The sequence below is a fragment of the Bombina bombina genome, chromosome 5 (assembly GCF_027579735.1).
Source record: "Bombina bombina isolate aBomBom1 chromosome 5, aBomBom1.pri, whole genome shotgun sequence".
Taxonomy (NCBI): domain Eukaryota; kingdom Metazoa; phylum Chordata; class Amphibia; order Anura; family Bombinatoridae; genus Bombina; species Bombina bombina.
Window position 1 is genome coordinate 34,820,231 of NC_069503.1, and position 19,586 is coordinate 34,839,816.

The 19,586-nt window shown below is 41.7% G+C and overlaps 1 pseudogene; it reads left to right on the plus strand.

The window, feature by feature from the left end:
• LOC128661261 (zinc finger protein 208-like) overlaps positions 1–19,586 on the plus strand; it is a 1,066,060-nt pseudogene that overhangs the window by 422,932 nt on the left and 623,542 nt on the right.

A 19,586-nucleotide genomic window follows, 5' to 3' on the forward strand; every position in this document is an offset into this window, starting at 1 on the left:
GCCCATATCTTATGACAGGCTTACGTGCCTGAATCAAAGTATCAATGAGTCAGAGAACCCACGCTTAGATAAAATCAAGCGTTCAATCTCCACGCAGTCAGTTGCAGAGAAACTAGATTTGGATGTTGAAAAGGTCCCTGAATTAGCAGGTCCTGCCTCAATGGAAGCCTCCACGGTGGTAGAGAGGACATGTCCACTAAATCGCATACCAAGTCCTGCAAGGCCACGCAGACGCGATTAGAATTACTGAAGCCTGAACCCCTGTTTGATCCGAGCAATCACCCGGGGAAGGAGAGCAAACGGTGGAAACACATATGCTAGGTTGAACGTCCAAGGCACTGCCAAGGCATCTATCAGTTCGGCCTGAGGATCCCTTGACCTGGATCCATATTTTCTGGAGCTTGGCGTTCTGACGAGACGCCATCAATCCAATTCTGGTGTGCCCCATCTGAGAATCAGAGTGGCAAAGATCTCCGTGATGAAGTTCCCACTCCCCCGGATGAAACGACTGTCTGCTTAAAAAAGTTCGCATCCCAGTTGTCTACTCCTGGGATGTAGATTGCTGACAGATAACAAGAGTGAGCCTCTGCCCACTGAATTATCCTCGATATTCTGTCATTGCTAAGGGACTCCTTGTTCTCCCCCTTGATGATTGATGTAAGCCACAGTCGTGATGTTGTCCGACTGAAAGCAAATGAATTTGGCCGAAGCCAGTTGAGGCCACGCCTGAAGCGCATTGAATATTGCTCTTAACTCCAGAATATTGGATTGGAAGGAGAGACTCTGACTGAGTCCACACGCCCTGAGCCTTCAGGGAATTCCAGACTGCACCCCAACCTAGTAGACCTGCGTCCGTTGTCACTATCACCCATGAGGGTCTTGCAGAAGCACGTCCCCTGGGACAGATTTTCCGGACAACATCCACCAAAGAAGAGAGTCTCTTGTTCTCCTGATCCAGGTCTATCTGAGGAGACACATTTGCATAATCCACATTCCACTGCCTGAGCATGCTCAACTGTAGTGGTCTGAGATGAAGACAAGCAAAAGGAATGATATCCATTGCCGCCACCATCAATCCTATTGCCTCCATGCACTGAGCAACTTAAGGCCGAGGGATTTGACTGAAGGTTCGGCATGTATTCAGAATCTTTAACTTTCTGACTTCCATCAAGAAAATGTACACGAATATGGAATCTATCAAGTTCCCAGGAAAGGAACCCTTGTCTGTGGAATTAGTGAACTCTTTTTTAGGTTCACCTTCCACCTGTGAGTCCTCAGAAAGGACAGAACTATGTCTGTATGAGACTTTGTCTGATGGTAAGACTATGCCTGAATCAGAATATTGTCCAGATAAGGCGCCACTGCAATACCCTGGCGGCCTGAGAATTGCCAGAAGGGGACCCTAGAACCTTTGTGAAGATTCTGGGTGCTGTGGCCAACCCGAAGGGAAGAGCCACAAACTGAAAATGTTTGTCTAGAAAGGCAAACCTTAGGAACTGGTGATGATACTTGTGGATAGGAATATGAAGATAAGCATATTTCAGGTCCACAGTAGTCATATATTGACCTTCCTGGATCAGTGGCAGAATTGTTCGAATAGTCTCCATCTTGAAGGATGGGACACTGAGAAATTTGTTTAGACTCTTTAAATCTAAATGGGTCAAAACGTTGCCCTCTTTTTGGGAACCACGAAAAGATTTGAGTAAAACCCCTGTCCCTGTTACAGTCTTGGAACCGGACGAATTACTCCCATAGTAGAGAGGTCTTTTACACAATGTAAGAATGCCTCTCTTTTTATCTGGTTGCAGATAATCGTGAAAGAAGAAACCTCCCCCTTGGAGAGAATGTTTGAATCCCAATTGATACCCTTGGGACACGATTCTCTAATGCCCAAGGATCCTGTACATCTCTTACCCAAGCCTGAGCAAAGAGAGATAGCTTGCCCCCCACTAAATCCGGTCCCGGATTGGGGGCCATCCATTCATGCCATCTTTGTAGCAGCAGCGGGCTTCTTGGGCTGCTTCCCCTTGTTCCAAGCTTGTTGGGTCTCCAGACGGACTTGGCCTGAGCAAATATTCCCTTCCTGCTTTGTGGAGGAAGATGAAGAAGAGGGTACTCCTTTAAAATTCCGAAAGGAATGAAAATTATTCTGTTTACCCTTCATCTTAACAGACCTATCCTGAGGTAGAGCATGACCTTTACCTCCAGTAATGTCAGAAATGAGTTTCCTTCAACTCAGGCCCGAATAGGATCTTACCCTTGAAATGAATAGCTAAGAGCTTTGATTTAGATGACACATCAGCCGACCATGATTTTAACCATAATGCTCTATGCGCTAAAATGGCAAATCCTGCATTTTTCGCCACCAACCTAGCAATTTGAAGAGGCGGCATCTGTAATAAAAGATTTAACTAGCTTGAGAGCCTTAAATCTATCTAAAATGTCCTCTAAAGGGGTCTCAACCTTCAGAGACTCTTCTAGGGCATCAAACCAGAAAGCCGCTGCCGTAGTAACTGGAACAATGCAGGCTGGTTGGTTGTAAAAGGAAACCCTGATGAATAAATCATTTCTTTAGAAGACCCTCTAGCTTCTTATCCATAGGGTCTTTGAAAGCACAACTGTCCTCAATAGGAATAGTTGTACGCTAGCCAGGGTAGATATAGCTCCCTCCACCTTAGGGACAGTCTGCCAAGAGTCCCGAATGGTTGTCTGATATGGGATACATCTTCTTGAAATTAGGAGGAGGAGAGAACGGCATACCCGGTCTGTCCCATTCCTTCTTTATAATTTCCGAAATTCTTTAGGAACCGGAAAAACATCATTGCAAGTAGGTACTTCTAGATACTTGTCCATTTTGCACAATTTCTCTGGAGGAATCACAATAGGGTCACAGTCATCCAGAGTCCGCTAAAACGAAGGTGTTTCAGGCTTAAATTTAAAAGACTGTGACGTCCGAATCTGGCTGAGGTAACAAACTTCCTGGATCTGAAAGTCTCCCGTCAGACAACAATTCCTGACCGCCCAACTCATAGCCCTGTGAGGGTACATCGAAATAGCCAACAAAGCATCAGATTACTCATATTTACATTAATTCCTGTCCTACTACGTTTACCCTGTAACACTGGTATTTTAGATAATACCTCTGTAAGGGTAGTTGATATAACTGCAGCCATATCCTGCAGAGTAAAAGAATTAGACGCACTTGAGGAAATCTGCGTCGCTTGTGTGGTGGTTAAAGCTTGTGACACTTGGTGAGAATTAGATTTGCATATCCTGATTCTCTTCAGAATGAGAATCATCCTTAGGCACACTCTCTTTACATAAAATATGCTCTTTACATTGTAGGGCCCCTTTCAGTACAAGAGGTACACAAAAGTAAGAGAGGTGTTCCACAATGGCTTCTAAACACATAGAACAATTAGTTTCTTCAATGTCAGACATGTTGAACAGATTAGCAATAGTCACAATAGTCATATATCACCTTATTTATTGATTTACACAACTTTAGAAAAATGTGTACTGCGCCTTTAAGAAATAAAAAATGCAACAATTTTTAACCAAACTGCACTAAAAACGTTTAAAAAACGCTAAACAATTAAATATAATAATTCAATTGGCCCAAAAATAATTGCACCCTACAAGTTATAGGTGAAATTACTCTCTAAGAGCATTCTATTTAAAAAAATATATCTTAACAGTGAAAATGATCACTGCACCTCTGTGCTGTGGCGCCTACCTGCCCCCAGGGTACTGAAAAATGACTCGACAACGATCCGGTGATCAGAATACAACTTTAGGCCCCACCGGAGCTAATGCCTTGCTGCCTACTTAGTCAGAGTAAACTGCGCATCTGAGCGCAGCAAAAAAAAGCCCCGCCCATCATGGACGTCGGCTCAACAGTCTGTATAAACTGCATGGAAGCGTTTGAAAAATAAGCCATGTGGTGTACTTAAAAATCCCCGTAACAAGAAAACTGCAGCCCTACTGACCTTAATAATAAATATATATAGTATGTTTAAGCTGCCTCTCCCAGTGTCAAGCCCCAATGCAGATATGCCAACCTTAATAGCAATAATGTATAACACACAGGAATTTCAGTAACACCCTCAGTGATACGGGTTTACTGCTTACCCGCTTCCCTTGCAGGGAAAAATGTCAGCCAGTTCTGATATAACAAGTCTCCTCAGAAATAAAAAGACTGAACATACCTCAATGCTGCTTGTAGCATGACACCGTCTCCACACTGAAGATTTCTCTTGCACTACCTTCAGAATCTCTGTGGGAAACCAAAATGGGATCTTAGTTACATCTGCTAAGATCATCAACCTCAGGGCAGAAATATTTCTTCATTCCACATCTCCCTGAGGAAAATAGTACTCACCGGCACCATTTTAAAATAAAAAACTTCTTGATTGAAGAATCTAAAACTAACACCTCACTTACCTCTTCCTAGTACTAACATAGGCAAAGAGAATGACTGGATTGGGAGGGAAGGGAGGAGCTATATATACAGCGTTGCTGTGTGCTCTTTGCCACTTCCTGTTAGCAGGAGGATAAATCCCACAAGTAAGGATGAAAACCTGTGGACTTCGTCATATCTTTGTAAAAGAAATCAGTTTCCCCTCAGTAATTCCTCTGGTATATAACATGTACACTGCTAAGCCATCTATTGCTATAAGAAATGGTGTATCCACATGATGTGCACATTAAATATATCTTCCAGATGTCAATCATTTGAGACTGATGTTCTTGTTTATATAATTTTCAAACCCTCTATTTATATAAAGACTCCTTTATTCTGTAAATAATAATTATTTCCTCCCCTATGTAAATCAAAAACGTAGAACTCCTAACACTGGCATATTAATAAATAACACTGCAGGGTGCTTTGGTGGTGAATGTTTGTGTAAACTCATCAGTATGAGGACAGATTTGTATATTCTTGTGTCGTGTTTGGATTCTATCACATTGATATGAGAGAAACTGAGGTGCACATATATAGAGGAACAAAGGACAGCAGGAGAACACTTCCAATCTGGGGCTTTTATAACTGGGATTAAGAAAGTATTATTTACAATATCATCCTTTTTAATGCTTCTATTTAGAGAGTTAATCCTCTTTAGGATAATTGTAAAGAGGTTGTACACTGGTGTATATAAAGGTTTCTTTGTGTGTAAATATTTGGCGTTTTGTGATACCTGACGTAATAAAAACCTTTTTTCCACTTTCTAAACATGTGAAAGGGTTTCTTCCCTTTTGACTCCTTTCATGAGTTTTCAGACAATCCATTCGTGTAAAACGTTTTCCCACACTCTGTACAAGTGAAAGGCTTTTCTCCTGTAGTGAAATCATTTCATGAGTTTTCAGATGATCCATTCGTATAAAACTTTTCCACACTCTGGCACATGTGAAAGGCTTTCTCCTGTGGTGAATCATTTCATTGAGTTTTTCAGATGATCCATTCGTGTAAAAACATTTCCCACACTCTGTACATGTGAAAGGATTTTTCCCCTGTGTGAATCATTTCATGAGTTTTCAGTTTACTCTTTACTGTAAATCCTTTTCCACACTCTGTACATGCGAAAGGCTTTTCTCCTGTGTGACTCCTTTCATGACTTTTCAGATCACTGTTATATGTAAAACTTTTTCCACACTCTCTGTACATTGTGAACGGCTTTTCTCCTGGTGTGACGTCCTTTCATGCTTTTTCAGATGACTCTTTTGTGTAAAACATTTTCCATTCACTCTCTGTACATGTGAACAGCTTTTCTCCGGTGTGGTTCCTTTCATGCTTTTTCAGATTACGCACAGTGTGAAAACTTGTCCACACTCTGTACATGTGAAAGGCTTTTCTCCTGGTGACTCCTTGTCATGATATTTCAGACTACTCTTTCTGTAAAACTTTTTCCACACTCTGTAACATGGGAAAGGCTTTTCTCCTGTGTGAATCCTTTCTTGAGTTTCAGATGACTCTTTTGTGCAAGAACTTTTTCCACACTCTGTACATGTGAACAGCTTTTTTCCTGTATGACTTCTTTTCATGTATATTTCTTCAGACTTACTCTTTTCTGTATAAAACTTTTCCACACTCTGTCATGTGAAAGGCTTTTCCTCCTGTGTGACTCCTTTCATGATATTTCAGACTACGTCTTTTCTGTAAAACTTTTTCCACACTCTGTACATATGTAATGGTTTTTCTCCTGTGTGACTCCTTTCATGCCTTTTCAGATGACTCTTTTGTGCAAAACTTTTTCCACACTCTGTACATGTGAACAGCTTTTCTCCTGTGTGACTCCTTTCATGCCTTTTCAAGATTACTCATAAGTGTAAAACTTTTTCCACACTCTGTACATGTGAAAGGCTTTTCTCCTGTGTGAAACCTTTTTATGAGTTTTCAGATGTTTCATCTGTGTAAAACATTTGCCGCACTCAGTACATGTGTGTGGTTTCTCACCTGTGGTAATTTTGTGGTGTTCTAGTAGATAGACTTATATCTAAAGCTTTTCTCACATTCTGGTACATTTGAAGAGGTTGCTCCTTTGTATGAAATCATTTGGGCAAGACTGTAGACTTTTCCTTTCTTTAATATGTTTTGAGTACTCAGTAAAATGTTGGTGTGGTTAATCTTTCTGGGATAATCATTTCCACTAGATAAGGGCATAATATGTTGTCCTCTTTTTGATGACTAAATTACTCTCTGTACATAATGATTGCTGCCTAGTTCCTGCCAATTCATCATCTTCTTTAAATATCTGCTGTGATTTCCCCAATGTTTGTGAATAATCATCAGTGTCTAAGACGTTTGGAGTTTGCGGTATCATTCTTATGCTTCCTGTAGTGGAGGGATATGAACTATTCAAGCGTTTGTCTACATAAAAAGAAATGGAATAAAGAAAAATAAGAATGTTTATTCTTTATAATATAATCCATCTCAATAAAAAATGTCTTCCATTTTTTATTTTTTAAATGTATTACCTGTAATCACAAATTTAAAAAGGCATGAGATAGAATGTAAACATTACACACATCACAGTATAATAAATGACTGATTACTGATGAAAACAAGTTATATGGGCCGCATTAAACAAGGTGCAGATAGGATAATGTTCTCAGCCCAGGGAGACTAGTACATCTTATTCTGGGCAAGAGAGGTGGCATCCACCATCCTCATTAACATTGCACAAGCAAATGCACATACAGTCCTGTTCGTGCTCATGCTTAAAAGGACACTGAACCCAATTTTTTTCTTTCATGATTCAGATAGAGCAGGGGCAATATTAAGCAACTTTCTAGTTTACCTCTCCTATTATCAATTTTTCTTTGTTTTCTTGCTATCTTTTATTTAAAAGCAGGAATGTAAATCTTAGCAGCCAGACCATTTTTAGGTTCAGCACTATGGATAGCACTTGCTTATTGGAAGGCTTATATGTTACCCACCAATAAGCAGCATAACCCAGGTTCTCAAAAAAAAAATGGGCCAGCTCCTATGTATAACATTCCTCGCTTTTTTAAATAAAAAATAGCATAGGAACAAAGAAAAATTGATAATAGGAGTAAATTAGAAAGTTTTTTTAAAATTGCATGATCTATCGAATCTGAAAGAAAAATTTTGGGTTTAGTATCCTTTAACCAGTGGGTGTGAGAACATGATGTCTTAATCCTCACAGACTAATAATCCAGTGTGAGATGTTTTGAAAGGCTAAGAAACAGTGATCTTATGATACTTTTTAGCTTCAGCTGTGGTTGTTTGATTTGATATAAACAGCCAAAAACTTTATTAGTTTAATAATAGCTCACTGTAAAATTAAGCACACAAATCAGTGGTGGTTCGTGGGGTGGGAACACTGGGGGATTTGGTGGGTGGTAAAACACATGGGAACATGATAGGCATAAGTGTATGTTATTGGTGTTCCATGAGCGAGGTCAAGGGCAGGGGGAAGGTGGAGTTGCAGTTGTTCTGAGTAATGAACCAGGTTCTGGGGGTGAGGTTAGGGCAGTTGTTAGACATGATCTGTCTAAAAGCACAGAGGGTGGAGTAGTATTTTTCTCCTGTTTAAGTGTGATCAGTCCACGGGTCATCATTACTTCTGGGATATTAACTGCTCCCCTACAGGAAGTGCAAGAGGATTCACCCCAGCAGAGCTGCTATATAGCTCCTCCCCTCTCCGTCACCTCCAGTCATTCTCTTGCACCCAACGACTAGATAGGATGTGTGAGAGGACTATGGTGATTATATTTAGTTTTATACCTTCAATCAAAAGTTTGTTATTTTATAATAGCACCGGAGTGTGTTATTCCTTCTCTGGTAGAATTTGAAGAAGAATTCTACCTGAGTTTTTACTATGATTTTAGCCGGAGTTGTTAAGATCATATTGCTGTTTCTCTCGGCCATCTGAGGAGAGGTAAACTTCAGATCAGGGGACAGCGGGCAGATTAATCTGCAAAGAGGTATGTAGCAGTTTGTTATTTTCTGACATGGAATGATGAGAAAATCCTGCCATAACCGTTATAATGTAAACTCAGCCTTAATGCAGTAGATGTAGCTGGTATCAGGGCTGTCATGTATGTATATTTTACACTTCAGTATTCTGGGGAATGGTACTTCTCTGGTTTTATACTGTATGCATAGACTTAACCTAATTTGCAGGGACTTGCAATAGGTTTTAAATGACAATTAATTATTGAGGTGAAAACGTTTTTTTTGCTGGCATGTAAAAACGTTTATTTCTCTGAGGTACTGGGTGAAAAAATGTTTTGGGCACTATTTTTTCCACTTGGCAATAGTTTTTTGTTTAAATTAAAGCAGTTCACTGATCTCTCTCACTGTTATGTGTGAGGGGGAGGGGCCATTTTTGGCGCTTTTACTACGCATCAAAAAACTCAGTCAGAGGTTCATTTTCTTCCTGCATGATCCGGTTCATCTCTACAGAACTCAGGGATCTCCAAAGCCTTTTTTGAGGGAGGTAATCATCACAGCAGAGCTGTGAAGATTGTAGTTGACTGTGATAAAAAACGTTTATTTGTGTATTTTTTTCTGCTGCCTGGGTTAGTTATCCTTTGCTGATGGGAACAATCCTTTGCTAAAACTGTATATTTCTGACAAAGATTGATGCTATAAATTAATTATTTTTAACTGTCATAATTTTTTTCTGTGCTTCTTATAGGCACAGTTCGTTTTCATATTATTGTAAATTACTTAAAAAAGCATTTCCAAGTTGCTAGTTAATTGCTAGTGTGTTAAACATGTCTGATTCAGAGGAAGATACATGTGCTATATGTGCTAATGCCAAAGTGGAGCCCAATAGAAATTTATGTACTAAATGTATTGATGCTACTTTAAATAACAGTCAATCTGTACAAATTGAACATATTCACCAAACAACGAGGGGAGAGTTATGCCGACTAACTCGCCTCACGTGTCAGTACCTGCATCTCCCGCTCGGGAGATGCGTGATATTGTAGCGCCGAGTACATCTGGGCGGCCATTACAAATCACATTACAGGATATGGCTACTGTTATGACTGAAGTTTTGGCTAAACTACCAGAACTAAGAGGTAAGCGTGATCACTCTGGGGTGAGAACAGAGTGCGCTGATAATATTAGGGCCATGTCAGACACTGCGTCACAGGTGGCAGAACATGAGGACGGAGAACTTCATTCTGTGGGTGACGGTTCTGATCCAAACAGACTGGATTCAGATATTTCAAATTTCAAATTTAAGCTGGAAAACCTCCGTGTATTACTAGGGGAGGTATTAGCGGCTCTGAATGATTGTAACACAGTTGCAATACCAGAGAAAATGTGTAGGTTGGATAGATATTTTGCGGTACCGGCGAGTACTGATGTTTTTCCTATACCTAGGAGACTTACTGAAATTGTTACTAAGGAGTGGGATAGACCCGGTGTGCCATTCTCACCCCCTCCGATATTTAGAAAAATGTTTCCAATAGACGCCGCCACACGGGACTTATGGCAAACGGTCCCTAAGGTGGAGGGAGCAGTTTCTACTTTAGCTAAGCGTACCACTATCCCGGTGGAGGATAGCTGTGCTTTTTCAGATCCAATGGATAAAAAATTAGAGGGTTACCTTAAGAAACTTGTTTGTTCAACAAGGGTTTATATTGCAACCTCTTGCATGTATTGCGCCTGTCACGGCTGCAGCAGCATTTTGGTTTGAGTCTCTGGAAGAGACACTTGAATCATCCACACTAGATGACATTACACACAAACTTAAATTCCTTAAGTTAGCTAACTCATTTATTTCAGATGCCGTAGTACATTTAACTAAACTTACGGCTAAAAATTCCGGATTCGCCATTCAGGCACGCAGAGCTCTGTGGCTAAAATCCTGGTCAGCTGATGTTACGTCTAAATCTAAATTGCTTAATATACCTTTCAAAGGGCAGACCTTATTCGGGCCCGGATTGAAAGAGATTATCGCTGACATTACAGGAGGTAAAGGTCATGCCCTGCCTCAGGACAAGGCCAAAGCCAAGGCTAGACAGGCTAATTTTCGTTCCTTTCGTAATTTCAAAGCAGGAGCAGCATCAACTTCCTCTGCACCAAAACAGGAAGGAGCTGTTGCTCGCTACAGACAAGGCTGGAAACCTAACCAGTCCTGGAACAGGGGCAAACAGGCCAGAAAACCTGCTGCTGCCCCTAAGACAGCATGAATTGAGGGCCCCCGATCCGGGACCGGATCTAGTGGGGGGCAGACTTTCCCTCTTCGCCCAGGCTTGGGCAAGAGATGTTCAGGATCCCTGGCGTTAGAGATCATATCTCAGGGATACCTTCTGGACTTCAAATCCTCTCCCCCAAGAGGGAGATTTCATCTGTCAAGGTTGTCAACAAACCAAACAAAGAAGGAAGCTTTCTACGCTGCGTACAAGATCTTTTATTAATGGGAGTGATCCATCCAGTTCCGCGGTCGGAACAAGGACAAGGGTTTTACTCAAATCTGTTTGTAGTTCCCAAGAAAGAGGGGAACCTTCAGGCCAATCTTGGATTTAAAGATCCTAAACAAATTTCTAAGAGTTCCATCGTTCAAGATGGGAAAACTATTCGAACAATTTTGCCCAGATCCAAGAGGGTCAGTACATGACCACAGTGGATTTAAAGGATGCTTACCTTCACATACCGATTCACAGAAATCATTACCGGTATCTAAGGTTTGCCTTTTTAGACAGGCATTACCAGTTTGTAGCTCTTCCATTCGGATTGGCTACGGCTCCAAGAATCTTCACAAAGGTTCTGGGCACTCTTCTGGCGGTACTAAGACCGCGAGGAATTTCAGTAGCTCCGTACCTAGACGACATACTGATACAAGCTTCAAGCTTTCAAACTGCCAAGTCTCATACAGAGTTAGTACTGGCATTTCTAAGGTCGCATGGATGGAAGGTGAACGAAAAGAAAAGTTCTCTCTTTCCACTCACAAGAGTTCCCTTCCTGGGGACTCTGATAGATTCTGTAGAAATGAAGATTTACCTGACAGAAGACAGGTTAACAAAGCTTCAAAAGGCATGCCGTGTCCTTCATTCCATTCAACACCCGTCAGTAGCTCAATGCATGGAGGTAATCGGGACTAATGGTAGCGCAATGGACATAGTTCCCTTTGCACGCCTACATCTCAGACCGCTGCAATTGTGCATGCTAAGTCAGTGGAATGGGGATTACTCAGATTTGTCCCCCACTCTGAATCTGAGTCAAGAGACCAGAAATTCTCTTCTATGGTGGCTTTATCGGCCACATCTGTCCAGGGGGATGCCATTCAGCAGGCCAGACTGGACAATTGTAACAACAGACGCCAGCCTACTAGGTTGGGGCGCTGTCTGGAATTCTCTGAAGGCTCAGGGACTATGGAATCAGGAGGAGAGTCTCCTTCCAATAAACATTCTGGAATTGAGAGCAGTTCTCAATGCCCTTCTGGCTTGGCCCCAGTTAACAACTCGGGGGTTCATCAGGTTTCAGTCGGACAACATCACGACTGTAGCTTATATTCAACCATCAGGGAGGGACAAGAAGCTCCCTAGCAATGATGGAAGTATCGAAGATAATTCGCTGGGCAGAGTCTCACTCTTGCCACCTGTCTGCAATCCACATCCCGGGAGTGGAGAACTGGAGGCGGATTTCTTAAGTCGTCAGACTTTTCATCCGGGGGAGTGGGAACTTCATCCGGAGGTCTTTGCCCAAATACTTCGACGTTGGGGCAAACCAGAGATAGATCTCATGGCGTCTCGACAGAACGCCAAGCTTCCTCGTTACGGGTCCAGATCCAGGGATCCGGGAGCGGTCCTGATAGATGCCTTGACAGCACCATGGACCTTCAGGATGGCTTATGTGTTTCCACCTTTCCCGATGCTTCCTCGATTGATTGCCAGAATCAAACAGGAGAAAGCATCAGTGATTCTAATAGCGCCTGCATGGCCACGCAGGACTTGGTATGCAGATCTGGTGGACATGTCATTCTGTCCACCTTGGTCGTTACCCTCTGAAACAGGACCTTCTGATTCAGGGGTCCTTTCAAACATCAAAATCTAACTTCTCTGAAGCTGACTGCTTGGAAATTGAACGCTTGATTTTATCAAAGCGTGGCTTTTCTGAGTCAGTTATTGATACCTTAATACAGGCTAGGAAGCCTGTTACCAGAAAGATTTACCATAAAATATGGCGTAAATACCTATATTGGTGCGAATCCAAAGGTTACTCTTGGAGTAAGGTTAGGATTCCTAGGATATTGTCTTTTCTACAAGAAGGTTTAGAAAAGGGGTTATCCGCTAGTTCCTTAAAGGGACAGATCTCAGCTCTGTCCATTCTGTTACACAAACGTCTGTCAGAAGTTCCAGACGTTCAGGCTTTTTGTCAGGCTCTGGCCAGGATTAAGCCTGTGTTTAAAACTGTGGCTCCACCATGGAGTTTAAACCTTGTTCTTAACGTTTTACAGGGCGTTCCGTTTGAACCCCTTCATTCCATTGATATAAAGTTGTTATCTTGGAAAGTTCTATTTTTAATGGCTATTTCCTCGGCTCGAAGAGTCTCTGAGTTATCAGCCTTACATTGTGATTCTCCTTATTTGATTTTTCACTCGGATAAGGTAGTTCTGCGTACTAAACCTGGGTTCTTACCTAAGGTAGTCACTAACAGGAATATCAATCAAGAGATTGTTGTTCCATCCTTGTGCCCAAATCCTTCTTCGAGGAAGGAACGTCTTCTGCACAATCTGGATGTAGTTCGTGCCCTAAAATTTTATTTACAGGCAACTAAAGATTTTCGACAAACGTCTTCCCTGTTTGTCGTTTACTCTGGTCAGAGGAGAGGTCAAAAAGCTTCTGCTACCTCTCTCTCCTTTTGGCTTCGTAGCATAATTCGCTTAGCTTATGAGACTGCTGGACAGCAGCCTCCTGAAAGAATTACAGCTCATTCCACTAGAGCTGTGGCTTCCACTTGGGCCTTTAAGAATGAGGCCTCTGTTGAACAGATTTGCAAGGCTGCAACTTGGTCTTCGCTTCATACTTTTTCCAAATTTTACAAATTTGACACTTTTGCTTCTTCGGAGGCTATTTTTGGGAGAAAGGTTCTTCAGGCAGTGGTTCCTTCTGTAATAAAGAGCCTGCCTGTCCCTCCCGTCATCCATGTACTTTTGCTTTGGTATTGGTATCCCAGAAGTAATGATGACCCGTGGACTGATCACACTTAACCGGAGAAAACATAATTTATGCTTACCTGATAAATTCCTTTCTCCTGTAGTGTGATCAGTCCACGGCCCGCCCTGTTTTTTACAGCAGGCAAATATTTTTTAAATTATACTCCAGTCACCACTACACCCTTTGGCTTCTCCTTTCTCGTTGGTCCTTGGTCGAATGACTGGAGGTGACGTAGAGGGGAGGAGCTATATAGCAGCTCTGCTGGGTGAATCCTCTTGCACTTCCTGTAGGGGAGCAGTTAATATCCCAGAAGTAATGATGACCCGTGGACTGATCACACTACAGGAGAAAGGAATTTATCAGGTAAGCATAAATTATGTTTTTACCCTCCTCCTCAGTCCAATAGGAGTTGCTTCTTCTTCATAACGTCACTGACACAAATGTTCTTAAAGATTCAGCTATAAATATAATAGTTATTATTTGTTTAAAGGGACACTGAACCCAATTTTTTTCTTTCGTGATTGAGATAGGAGCATGTAAGTTTAAGCAACTTTCTAATTTACGCCTATTATCAATTTTTCTTCATTCTTTTGCTATCTTTATTGAAAAAGAAGGCAATCTAAGCTTTTTTGGGGTTCAGAACTCAGGATAACAACTTTTTTATTGGTGGATGAACTTATCCACCATCAGCAAGGACAACCCAGGTTGTTCACCAAAAATGGGCCGGCATCTAAACTTACATTCTTGCATTTCAAATAATGATACCAAGATATGAAGAAAATTTGATAATAGGGAGTAAATAGAAAGTTGCTTAAAATTTCATGCTCTATCTGAATCACAAAAGAAAAACTTTGGGGTTCAGTGTCCCTTAATGAGTGATCTATTCTATTTTCCCAGTAAATAAAGTCAGTATAATATCATACCTCCCAACATTTCAAATTTTAAAAGAGGGGACACCACCCCCCCCCCCCCACCCGCACCGCGGCAAAAAAACAAAATTTATGCTTAAATTATTTCTTTCTCTTGCGATGTATCGAATCCACGGATTCATCCAATACTTGTGGATATTCTCCTTCCCAACAGGAAGTGGCAAAGAGAGCACCCCCCCCTAACTCCACCCCCAGTCATTCGACTGATGGTTAGGAAGAAAAAGGAGAAACTATAGGGTGGCCAGAGGGGACTGAAGTTTTTTTAATAAAATATACTACCTGTCTTAAATAGACAGGGCGGCGCCGTGGACTCAATACATCGCCAAGAGAAAGAAATTTATCAGGTAAGCATAAATTTTGTTTTCTCTTGCAAGATGTAATCGAGTCCACGGATTCATCCAATACTTGTGGGATACCAATACTAAAGATTTAGGACATCGGATGAAGGGAGGGACAAGACAGTACCTAAACGGAAGGCACCACTGCTTGTAGAACCTTTCTCCCAAAAATAGCCTCCGAAGAAGCAAAAGTATCAAATTTGTAAAATTTGGAAAAAGTATGAAGTGAAGACCAAGTCGCCGCCTTACAAATCTGTTCAATAGAAGCCTCATTATTAAAAGCCCATGTGGAAGCCTTTGCTCTAGTCGAGATGAGCAGTAATCCTTTCAGGAGGCTGCTGGCCAGGCAGTCTCATAAGCCAAACGGATGATGCTTTTCAGCCAAAAAGAAAGAGAGGTTGCCGTAGCCTTTTGACCTCTCCGCTTTCCAGAATAGACAAAAAACAATAAAGATGTTTGACGGAAATCTTTAGTTGCTTGTAAGTAGAACTTTAAAGCATGCACCACATCAAGATTATTGCAACAGACGTTCCTTCTTGGAAGAAGGATTAGGACACAGAAAAGGAACAACAATTTCCTGATTGATATTCCTATTAGAAACAACCTTAGGGAAGGAATCCAGGTTTGGTACGCAAAACACACCTTATCCGCATGGAAAACAAGATAAGGTGAGTCACACTGTAAAGCAGATAATTCAGAAACTCTTCGAGCCGAAGAGATAGCTACTAAAAAACAGAACTTTCCAAGATAGAGGCTTAATATCTATGAATGCATAGGTTTCAAACGGAACCCCTTGAAGAACTTAAGAACTAAATATAAACTCCATGGCGGAGCAACAGGTTTAAAACACAGGCTTGATTCTAACTAAAGCCTGACTAAACGCCTGAACGTCTGGAACATCTGCCATACGCTTGTGTAAAAGAATAGACAAAGCAGATATCTGTCCCTTCAAGGAACTAGCTGATAATCCCTTACTCAATTTTTTTTCTTTTGATTTTCTGACCTCCGTCAGAAATATTTTCATTTCTACCGAGTCTATCAGAGTCCCTAGAAGGAAACTCTTGTGAGAGGAAGAGAGAACTCTTTTTTATGTTCACCTTCCACCATGAGATCTCAGAAAAGCCAAACACGATGTCCGGTGTGAGACTTTGCTAGTTGGAAAGTCGACGCTTGAATTAAGAAGTCATCTAGATAAGGCGCCACTGCTATGCCCCGCGGTCTTAGAACCGCCAGAAGGGACCCTAGCACCTTTGTGAAAATTCTGGAGCCATGGCCAACCCGAAGGGAATGGGCCACAAACCTGGTAATCGCCTGTCCAGAAAGGCGAACCTGAGAAATTGGTGATGACTCTGTGAATAGGGATGTGCAGATATGTCATCCTTTCAAGTCCACGGTGGTCATAATATTGACCTTCCTGGAACAGTGGCAGAATAGTCCGAATAGTCCTCCATCTTGAAAGATGGGACTCTGAGGAATTTGTTTAAGATCTTGAGATCCAAGATTGTCTGAAAGTTCCTTCTTTTTTGGGAACCACAAACAGGTTTGAGTAAAACCCTAGCCCCTGTTCCGCTTTTGGAACTGGGTGAATCACTCCCATGGTATGTAGGTCTTCTACACAGCGTAAGAACGCCTCTCTCTTTGTCTGGTTTGCAGACAATTGAGACATGTGAAATCTCCCCCTTGGGGGGGAATCTTTGAAGTCCAGAAGATATCCCTGGGAAACAATTTCTAAAGCCCAGGAATCGTGAACATCTCTTGCCCAAGCCTGAGCGAAGAGAGAGAGTCTGCCACCTACTAGATCCGGTCCCGGATCGGGGGCAACCCCTTCATGCTGTCTTGAAGGCAGCTGCAGGCTTCTTGGCCTGTTTACCCTTGTTCCAAGCCTGGTTAGGTCTCCAGACTGACTTGGATTGAGCAAAGGGGGAAGAGGAAGCGGGACCACCCTTGAAGTTTTCGAAAGGAACGAAAATTATTTTGTTTGGTCCTTATTTTATTTGATTTAACCTGAGGAGAGGGCATGGCCTTTCCCTCCAGTGATGTCTGAAATAATCTCCTTCAGTTCAGGCCCGAAGAGGGTCTTTCCTTTGAAAGGGATGTTCAAAAGTTTAGATTCTTGATGACACATCCGCTGACCAGGACTTAAGCCATAACGCTCTGCGCGCTACAATGGCAAAACCTGAATTCTTTGACGCTAATTTAGGCCCGTATGAAAAGCGGCATCTGTAATGAAAGAATTAGCCAGCTTAAGAGACCTTAATTTTATCCATAATATCCTCTAATGGGTCCTCCGTCTGAAGAGCCACTTCCAGAGCCTCGAACCAGAAAGCAGCTGCAGTGGTTACAGGAACAATGCACGCAATAGGTTGGAGAAGAAAACCTTGATGAACAAAAATTTTCTTTAGGAGACCCTCTAATTTTTTATCCATAGGATCTTTGAAAGCACAACTGTTCTCAATAGGTATAGTTGTACACTTGGCTAGTGTAGAAAATAGCTCCCTCCACCTTAGGGACCGTCTGCCACGAGTCCCGCATGGTGTCCGATATGGAAAACATTTTCTTAAAAACAGGGAGGGGGAGTGAACGGAAATACCTGGTCTATCCCACTCCCTAGTGACAATGTTCGCAATCCTCTTAGGGACCCGGTAAAACATCAGTGTAAACTGGAACCTCTAGGTATTTGTCCATTTTACACAAATTTTTCTGGAACCAACAATAGGGTCACAATCATCCAGAGTCGCTATTAACCTCCCTGAGGAACAAGCGGAGGTGTTCTAGCTTAAATTTAAATGCCGTCATATCAGAATCTGTCTGAGGTGAGCGTCTTAAGCCTGAATCAGAAATCTCTCTCTCAGATAGCAAATCCCTTACCCCTACTTCAGAGCATTGTGAGGGTATATCGGATATGGCTACTAAAGCGTCAGAAGGCTCAGCATTTGTTCTTATCCCAGAGCTATCGTGCTTTCCTTGCAAACCCAGGCGGTTTGGAGTAAAACCTCTGTGAGGGTAGTATTCATAACTGCGGCCATGTCTTGTAAGGTAAACGAAGCTAGACACACTAGAGGTACTTGGCGTCACTTGTGCGGGCGTTACTGGTTGTGACACTTGGGGAGAGCTAGATGGCCATAACCTCATTCTTTCTGTCTAAGAATCATCTAGGGCTATAAAATGTATAGACATATCATTGCAAGTGGGACCACATTCTAAGAGGGGGGTTCCACAATGGCTTCTAAACACATTGAACAAGGAGTTTTCCTTGATGTCAGACATGTTTAACAGGCTAGTAATGAAACAAGCAAGCTAGGAAAACACTTTATTCAAAGTAAAAACAACACTTAGAAAAAACGGGTACTGTGCCTTTAAGAGAAAAAAAGTGCACAAATTCTGCAAAACAGTGTAAAAAAGCAGTAACACTTTTCGAAATTTTTAACAGTGTATTCTTAAACGCTTTAATAAGATTGCCCCACCAGCAAAATAAACAATTAACCCCTTAATGCAAAAACCAGATTGACAAAACCGTCAACCTGCCCTTAGGGATAGATTTTGTGGGGAAAATACTTCCTTAGGCCCTCAAATTACAGCAGGACCCTCCAGTGTAGCAGCTTGATGTCTTGCTTTGTAAAAACAACTGCGCATCTGAAGTGCGAAAAATAGGCCCCTCCCACCTCACTCAATGTCTGTGGGGGCCTAAAAGAAACACACCAAAGTGTTTCTAAGCTAGCCATGTGGGTTAATAACCCTTAAGTAAGCCAAATGAACCTCCAAAAGTCCCTCAAAAACGTTTATCTTTAATAAAAAAGTTAGCCTTTCTTATAAGTGTCAACCAATATTAACTTAGCCCTTTATGTAGCTGGTAATTCCACACTAGGTCTCTGAATACAGCTTACCCTTCCCTTATGGGGTATATTGTCAGCCTTTTCTAGAATTATCACAGTCTGTCTAGAAAAAAATGACTAAACATACCTCAATGCAGCTTAGCATGCAAACCGTTCCCCCAACTGAAGTTTCCTGTACTCCTCAGCCTCTGTGGGAACAGCAGTGATCTTAGTTACAAAGTGCTAAGGATCATCATCCTCCATGCAGAAATCTTCATCTCTTTTTATGCCTGAGAGTAAATAGTACACACCCGTACCATTTAAAATAAACTCTTGCTTTGAGAAAATAAAAACTAACATGTTTGTCACCACAATCACTTTTACCCTTCCTATTGCTTAGAGCCGGCAAAGAGAATGACTGGGGGGGTGGAGTTAGGGGGGGAGCTATATAGACAGCTCTGCTGTGGGTGCTCTCTTTGCCACTTCCTGTTGGGAAGGAGAATATCCCTCAAGTATTGGATGAATCCGTGGACTCCATACATCTTGCGAAGAGAAATTAAAATGTGGTGGGCAGGAACAGGGACGGGCTTAAAAGAAAATTATAAGACCAAAGTAATATAAATAAAAATCTAAATAAAGGTCATATCTTTTAATACTCTTAGTCTTAGGCAGCAAATCAAACACAAGCTCAAACCACTAGTATAGCCATGTACTTCTGTATTTAATTAGCATTTGCAGAGACATTGCTAAATATTTGTATCTTAATTGGACATTTAATAATAGATTCTTTAAAACTGCTCTCTGCTTCCCCATTAATATTTTAGATTCTGACTTTAAAGTCAGCAAAAATGCACAGTAACACACTA